Source organism: Hevea brasiliensis, chromosome 17 (assembly GCF_030052815.1).
Source record: "Hevea brasiliensis isolate MT/VB/25A 57/8 chromosome 17, ASM3005281v1, whole genome shotgun sequence".
Classification (NCBI taxonomy): domain Eukaryota; kingdom Viridiplantae; phylum Streptophyta; class Magnoliopsida; order Malpighiales; family Euphorbiaceae; genus Hevea; species Hevea brasiliensis.
In genome coordinates this window covers 37,758,185-37,766,078 of record NC_079509.1, presented here as the reverse complement: position 1 = coordinate 37,766,078, position 7,894 = coordinate 37,758,185, and the positions used below count along the sequence as shown (strand labels likewise).

Here is a 7,894-nt window from a genome sequence, read left to right as displayed (position 1 = left end):
AAGGCATCGTTATTGAGGTTCACATCAATTTTGGTATCAGAGCGTTAGCTCCAAATCAGGTTCTATCTATCCTTTTGTATTTTCTTTTTGCTATTTGTTTATCATACTATTTCGTTTGTGACTTGTTCATTAATATCCTTGTTTTTTTTATATTTTGCATTTTCTTCAATAATACTTAGTCTGAAAAAAAATTTTCCTTCCATTCCTTAGTGTCTTGTTTAAAAAAAAAAAAAATTGAATTGCGGCAACTTTTAAAAAAAATGCAGATATTTTTTCTTGCAGAATTTCATATCTGAAACAAGTAAAAAAAAAGAACTGCAGAATTTCAAGTCTGCTACTAATCAATAATAATAATAATAATAAAAGGAGATAGATTTGGTGTGGCATAATTAGGGTTCACTACACATCCTAAATTGTTAAATTTCACCTAGGCTTTTACTTCTTTATTGTTTCGTTTGTTTCATTTTCTAATAATTTGGTGTCTTATTTTGTTTCTTTAAATTATAGAACCCTTCATCATTCAATCTTTGTGTCCGTCTTTATATTGCTTGTCTTTATTTTATATCTTCGGTCTTGTCTTGAATTTCAATTTTGTTGAATATTACAAATTAGTTACTTTGAGTTTGGTTAATTCCTTAAAGAGCTAAAAGGAAAAATTAAAGAGCGGAAAAAGATGAGAGTGTGAGAGCACATAAGAAAGTAAAAGCCTAAATTGTGTGAAACACGAGGGGAGTGACATTGATTCAGTGTAAACACGTGAGGGAACATTATGAGGATAGTTGCTAACATTCTTTTGCAGGTTTTACAATTATGTCACACAAAAATAGTGAAGAAAAACCAGATCAATTCTTCACAATGCAAGCTATTCAGCAACAGTATGAACAATTAACTTTGATGCTTAGAGACATGAGGAATCAAATGGAAAGGCAAGAGAGTAGACTAAATAGACAAGATGCTACTATAGGTAACTTGCAAAGGGAGAGGCCTAATGCTAGGAGGCAAGCTAGACACAACAACAACTCTCCCCCTAAAAAGTTCGAAGATAAGCAGGATGATGAAGATGAGAATAATGATAATCAGGCTTTGATCATAAATGAGGACATATTTTATCAGAGAAGAGAGGCATGAAACGAGACCAAGGAGAGATGACAGGGGTAGTGATAGCATTAATCGAAACATTTGGAGCATCAAAATGAAAATTCCATCTTTCCAAATGAAGAATAATCCAGATGTTTACCTTGAGTGGGAACGCAAAGTTGAGCTAGTCTTTGACTGTCACAACTATTTAGAAGATAAACAGGTAAAACTTGCTGCTGTTGAATTTACTGACAACGCTCTTATATTGTGGGATCAAATGATTTTGAGCAAGAGAAGAAACAGAGAGACCCATTGACACCTGGGATGAGATGAAAAATGTTATGAGTAGAAGATTTGTCCCTAACCACTATTACAGAGAATTGCATCAAAGGTTGTAAAGACTCTCACAAGGGACAGAGTGTATGGAAGAATACCATAAGGAGACGAAGATGGCTATAATTCGAGCAAATGTTGAAGAGGACAGAGAAGCCACAATAGCTCGATTCCTAAGTGGTTTGAATAGAGAAATAGCTGATTTAGTTGAGTTGCAGCGTTATGTGGAGTTAAAGGACATGGTGCATATGGCCATAAAAATTGAAAAGCAACTCAGGAGGAAATGGATGCCCACATATGGGAGTAGCACAAGTTCGGTTCCTAACAGCTCATGGAAACGGAATTGGCCCAAGAAGGAGGATAAGGTCGGTTCTAAGCCTAAGCATGAAGAAAGTAAAAGTAAGCCTCATGGAGATAACAAAGATAAAAGTATGAACTCTTCCTAATCTCAATGAAATAGAGATATAAATGCTTTACAAGTTTGGAGACAGGTCATATTGCTTCACAATGACCCAATAAAAAGGCAATGATCTTAAGGGATAATGGAGATATAGAGACTGAGAGTGATGAATAAAGTGATTCTATGCCTCCATTAGAAGATGCTACTAATGTGGAGTATGCTGTAGAAGGGAGTGCATTAGTCACTAGGAAAGCATTGAATATACAAGTGAAGGAAGAGGTTCGTAAAGAGGAGCAAAGGGAAAATATATTTCACACTAGATGCCTCATTCAGGATAAAGCATGTAGTATGATGATAGATGGAGGTAGTTGTACCAATGTAGCTAGTACACTATTGGTTAAAAAATTAAAGTTGCCTACTTTGAAACATCCTAGGCCATACAAGTTACAATGGTTAAATGAATGTGGAGAAGTTAAAGTGACTAAGCAAGCCCTAGTTGCTTTTTCCATGGTAGATATCATGATGAGATTATATGTGATATGATGCCTCTGCACAATGGTCATTTGTTGCTTGGTAGACCATGGCAGTTTGATAGGTGAACATTACATGATGGTTATAGAAATTCTTTTAAAAAGGATGGCCGAAAGGTAACATTGACTCCATTAACTCTTAAGACAAGTATATGAGGATCAAGTGAAATTAAGAAGATCAATTGAGAAGGAAAACACTAATAAAGCTGAGAGTAAAAGTGTAGAAAAAGGAGAGGCCAAGAGTTCTAGTGAGAAGAAGAGAGTGATTGAGAGTGAAAATAAAGAGAAAAACAAAGAGAGGAGAGGAGTGAAAAGGTATTGAGTGAGACTGGAAAGAAAGTGAGTCCACTGCAAAAGGAGAGCAAAGAGAGAAAAGTGGGTTTATTTGCAAAAGAAAGAGATGTTAAGAATGCATTCTGTACTAAAAATCCAATGATTGTATTTATGTACAAGGAGGCTTATTTGAATCTCGCTGACCTTAACACTTCTTTGCACAGTTCTCATTCCTCTTTTACAGGAGTTTAAAGATGTCTTTCCTGAGGAGATGCCTAATGAGTTGCCACATATTAGAAGGATCAAACATCAGATTGATTTTGTTCCTGGAGCAGTAATTCCCAATCAACCAGCTTACAGAAGTAATCCTAAGACAAAAGAACTTCAAATGCAAGTTGAGGAGTTATTGGCAAAAGGGCATGTGAGAGAGAGCATGAGTCCATGTGCAATTTCAATGCTATTAGTGCGTAAGAATGATGGTTCTTGAAGGATGTGTATTGATTGTCGAGCTATCAACAAGATTACGGTAAAGTATAGATATCTCATTCCTAGGCTAAATGACATGTTAGATAAATTGCATGGTACTTGTGTTTTTTCAAAATTCATTTAAAAAATGGATACCACCAGATTAGGATGAAAGTGGGAGATAAGTGGAAAACTGCTTTCAAAACAAAATATGATTTATATGAGCGATTAGTTATGCCTTTTGGATTAACTAACGCACCTAGTACATTCATGCGATTAATGAACCCTGCTTTGCGTGCAATCATTTCTAAGTTTGTAGTGGTATACTTTAATGATATATTAATGTACAGTAAAAATATGGAAGAGCATATGCTTCATTTGAGGTGTGTGTCTGAAGTGCTTAGAAAAGAGAAATTGTATGCTAATCTTAAAAAGTGTACTTTTTGCATGAAAAGAATTATGTTTTTGGGTTATGTGATTAGTGCAAAAGGTATCGAGATGAATGAAGAGAAGGTGAAAGCTATCCGTGACTGGCCGATTCTTACATCTGTTACTGAGGTACGTAGTTTTCATGGTTTAACTAGTTTTATAGAAGGTTTGTTAAGGATTTCAGTACTTTAGCTGCACCCTTGACTGAGATTGTTAAAAAGAATATTGGCTTTACATAGGGTGAGGAAGAAAACCGTACTTTTAACTTAATCAAAGATAAGTTATGTTCTGCTCTATTACTGAGTCTTCCTAATTTCACTAAAACATTTAAAATAGAATATGATGCTTCTGGAATTGGTATAGGTGCTGTTTTTATGCAAAAGAGACGTCCCATTACATATTTTAGTGAAAAGCTAAATAGTGCGGCATTGAACTACTCAACGTATGACAAAGAGCTTCATGTCTTGGTGTAAGCGTTTGAGACATGAAAGCACTACTTGTGATCAAAGGAGCTCGTAATTCATTCTGACCATTAGTCATTGAAACACTTGAAGGGACAAAACAAGCTCAACCATAGGCATGCCAAATGGGTGGAATTTCTTGAGACTTTTCTTTATGTTATTCAGTATAAGATAAGGAAAAAGAGGTGTGCATTGTTCTACTGGTTTTTCACCTTTAGATATTGTTTATGAGTTCAATCCTTTAACTCCATTAGATTTGATTCCTTTGCCTGTGCATGAGATTTCAAGTTTGGATGGAAAGAAGGAGGCTGAGTTGGTTAAAAAGATCCATGAAAAAGCTAAATTGAGAAGAAAAATAATAGATAAGCAGCCCAAGCTAATAAAGGAACAAAGCAAATTACTTTCCAACCAGGAGATTGGGTTTGGGTGCATATAAGAAAGGAAAGATTTTTAATTCAAACGAAGTCTAAGCTTCATTCTTGAGGAGATAGTCCACTTCAAGTGGTGGCCAAGATTAATGACAATGCTTATAAGTTGGATCTTCCTGGTGAGTACAATGTGAGTGCTACTTTTAATATTACTGATCTTTCCTCTTTTGAAGTAGGTGAAGATTCGAGGACGAATCCTTTTGAAGAGGAGGGGATGATGGAAATCAACAAGAACAATAATATCCTAGGAATGTTCGTGAGATGATTCAATATGCAATTGCACAAAAAGCTCCAATCACAAGGACTAGAATTAAGAAGATGCAAGAGCTAATTGAGGAAGTAGTTGCACAAGAAGCTAAATATGAAGATACAATCAATAAATTAGGGTTACAAGAAGATGAGAAGTGGCAAAATTTGATCCAAGTTTGCGTAGAAGATGATCAAGAAATATTTAGACAGAATTCACAGGTTTCTACACAAATTTAGTGAGTTTTTTCTCTAATTTAGCACAGGTTTGAATATTTTTATTTAATTATTTTTTATCAAATTTATGTGTTTTCGACCTTATTTATGTATTTTTGGCCTTAGGTAGGAGTGCAGCCCACTCCAGCTTTTTTATTAGTTTTTAGGGTTTTTTTTTTTTAATTTAGGGATTTAGGGTTTTCGCCGCATATTAAGGCTAACTTAATACTTTTTCAATTGAACATTACTTTTGATAAAATCAATACAAGAGAGGGATTTCTCCTAAATTCTTTCTTAAACTAAACTAAATTCTCAAAGAGTGATTAATCTTGTAGGGTTTAATAATCTTGATATTCTTGATTCTTCTTTGATTATAAACTTTGGGCCAAGAATCCTTAATTTTATCTTTGAATTATCTTGGTTTTCAATTATCTATAATTGATAAGTCAAGGTATTTTTTTGTGTTTGAACTTGATTTTGGCTTTCTTGGGATTATAAAACAAACCTGTTCATGAGTTTCAAAGCATCATTCTTATGGTTCCCATCACATTGCCAATGTAACAATGCCTTTAATGGATTAAACAAAAGTATCATTTCATATCCAAAAGGCAAAGCCATCTACTCTTATAACATAATAAAACAGAAGGTACCATGACTATAACACCATACCATATTGACCATGACTATACTATAGTAAGACGGCTATTTACAAGCAATTCTATGATATTGCTTTGTTATATTTAATTTCACATTAAAAGTGTCTTAGTTCAAGCATCGCAGAAACTGAAATAAGAAATAAAGCAGAGACATATAAGCATGGAAAGAGAGCCAAGCCCTTGTAATTGGTTTTAAGGGCTGTTGGGACACTTGGGGATATAAAAGAACATCATGGTGCACAAATTAGACCCATTAGACAGAAAAATTCATCTAGCTAGGTGGTAAAATACCTTGTGATGTCCTGGCTTTCAATGGGGGATTAGTACTCACAACTCATAGTTGCTAGTATAGCCGGAGTTTCTATTTCAAACACCTCTTTACCTCACACTCCTCTTTACCTTAATCTCAAAATTCCAGATAATAAAAGCACCAAACACCTTAAAACCATAAAAAAAATTTACAGTAAACTCATTGTAAAGAGATCTAAAGTCTCCAAATCACAATTTCGTAGTCTTATTTAAAATTTATAGTAAAAGCACCAAACACCTCAATCTCAGCATTACAAATAATAAAATCACCAAACACCTTAATCTCAGAATTCCAAATAATAAAAGCACCAAGGTAACTAACCAAGAGCGGCGAGCTTGTTTCCAACTGTTCAACAGGTCCAACGGTAGTGTTCTTGATTACACTGTAGTGTTCTTATTTTCCGTAAATTGCTTGTTTCCCTGTGGCAAAACATCGCCGCCTCCATGTTCCGCCTTGGATCCACAACACTCCGTGGAATTGCCGTCGGTTTCTGGCAGTGCCTCGCTTTCTGGCAGTTCCGTCGATATCGAGGGTTAACTCCGGTAGCTGCCGCTTTCTACCACGTCCCATGGCTAAGGGACCGAGAACGAGAGATGACCAGAGAAAGAGATAAACTGGTGGAGAGAGCACAGAGAAAGTATTTATCATAGAAAGAAATAAAATTATGGAAGAACAAAGAAGAGAGGGTTTCATAGGGAAACGTGAGGAAAGAATGAAAACAGGTTTTGGATTTAAAACAACGAAAACAGTAGGTAGGGATTTCTTGGGGCAATTTGACATAATCTTTTATTCAAATCGATTACAAACATAGAATTTATTTTAAATAAATTTTAATTACGTTTCTTAAAATTAATTTACAAAAATTACACTTCATTCGATTCTTTTATTTCTCGGGAAACAAACAGAAAATAATAATTTTAAAAGACTCACTGAGCCATTGTCCACGAGGTAATTGAAGTTGTGGGCATCGCAGCTGTAAGTGAACTTATTGTTGGTGGCAGGGAGCCTCTGGAGGCACTGAAACGCTATGGAATTGAAATTGCCACTGAATTCTGTGTACTCAGCAAGAATCACATTTCCACAGGAAACGAATGAGTAGATCAACGATTTCCGTCCCATTTTGGTTATTTGATAAAGCGATTAAAGGTCCTGAACTCGTACAGAGAGAGATCTGAGAATTTGATAGAAAATCTCTCTCCTCCCCTCCTTTTGCTTTCTTTTCCCGCCAGAGAGAGAGAGACAGAGAGAAAGGGGGGGATTGTTGGTGAGGGATAATTAAAAAGAAGAGTGGGGTTTGGGGTTCAATGATAGGGATAATTTTTATTTTCAGTAAATATTCGTTCTTAAATTTAAATATTGTTAATAAATTAACCTTTGTTAATAGTTTCTAAAATTCTATTTCATTTATAAGATGTTTTATATATTTAAATTTTACTAGTATTTAAGGTATGAAAGCTATATTTATATTTATGTATATAAGAATTAAATATTAATTGAAATATTTCAATTAAAATATTAAAATTTTAATAATTAATATAAAATTTTAATTAATGCAATAATATATAAATATTTGAAATGTTTTTGTATATATTATTTAATTATCCTTAAAAATATTTTTCATATCTCAATAAAATTTTTTAAAATATGATAATTTTATTTTTTTTAATAATTATATATTATATGAGTATTAATTAAATTTTCATGCATATAATATATTCAATATAAATAATTTAACTACATGGTATTATTATTTTATTGAAATATGTATTGTTATCGTACTTGTTATGAAAACGCATGAATTAATTTTTTTTAATTTTTATTAATTTTTTTATATATTATACAATATTATCATTGTATTATAAATATTATACTTAATTATTTAAATTATAAATATTAATTTTAATGTCATTTCAATTAATTATATGAATATAAATATTTATCAATATTAAAATTATTTTTTTTATTTGATCATATTTTTATAAAAGTTATGTGTTATATTTTTACATATAATATTAACTTAATTATAAATTTAAATGTAATATAATAAAAAATATAATAATAAGTTTTAAA

General features: G+C 32.9%; 1 long non-coding RNA gene across 1 annotated transcript; it reads right to left on the bottom strand.

Moving 5' to 3' along the window:
- Positions 1–5,962: 5,962 nt before the first annotated feature.
- LOC131175349 (uncharacterized) lies at positions 5,963–7,139 on the bottom strand. Its single transcript, XR_009145447.1, has 2 exons — positions 6,755–7,139; positions 5,963–6,438 (listed from the first exon to the last, which is right to left on the bottom strand). It is a non-coding gene; the product is annotated as an uncharacterized LOC131175349 (long non-coding RNA).
- Positions 7,140–7,894: the final 755 nt, after the last annotated feature.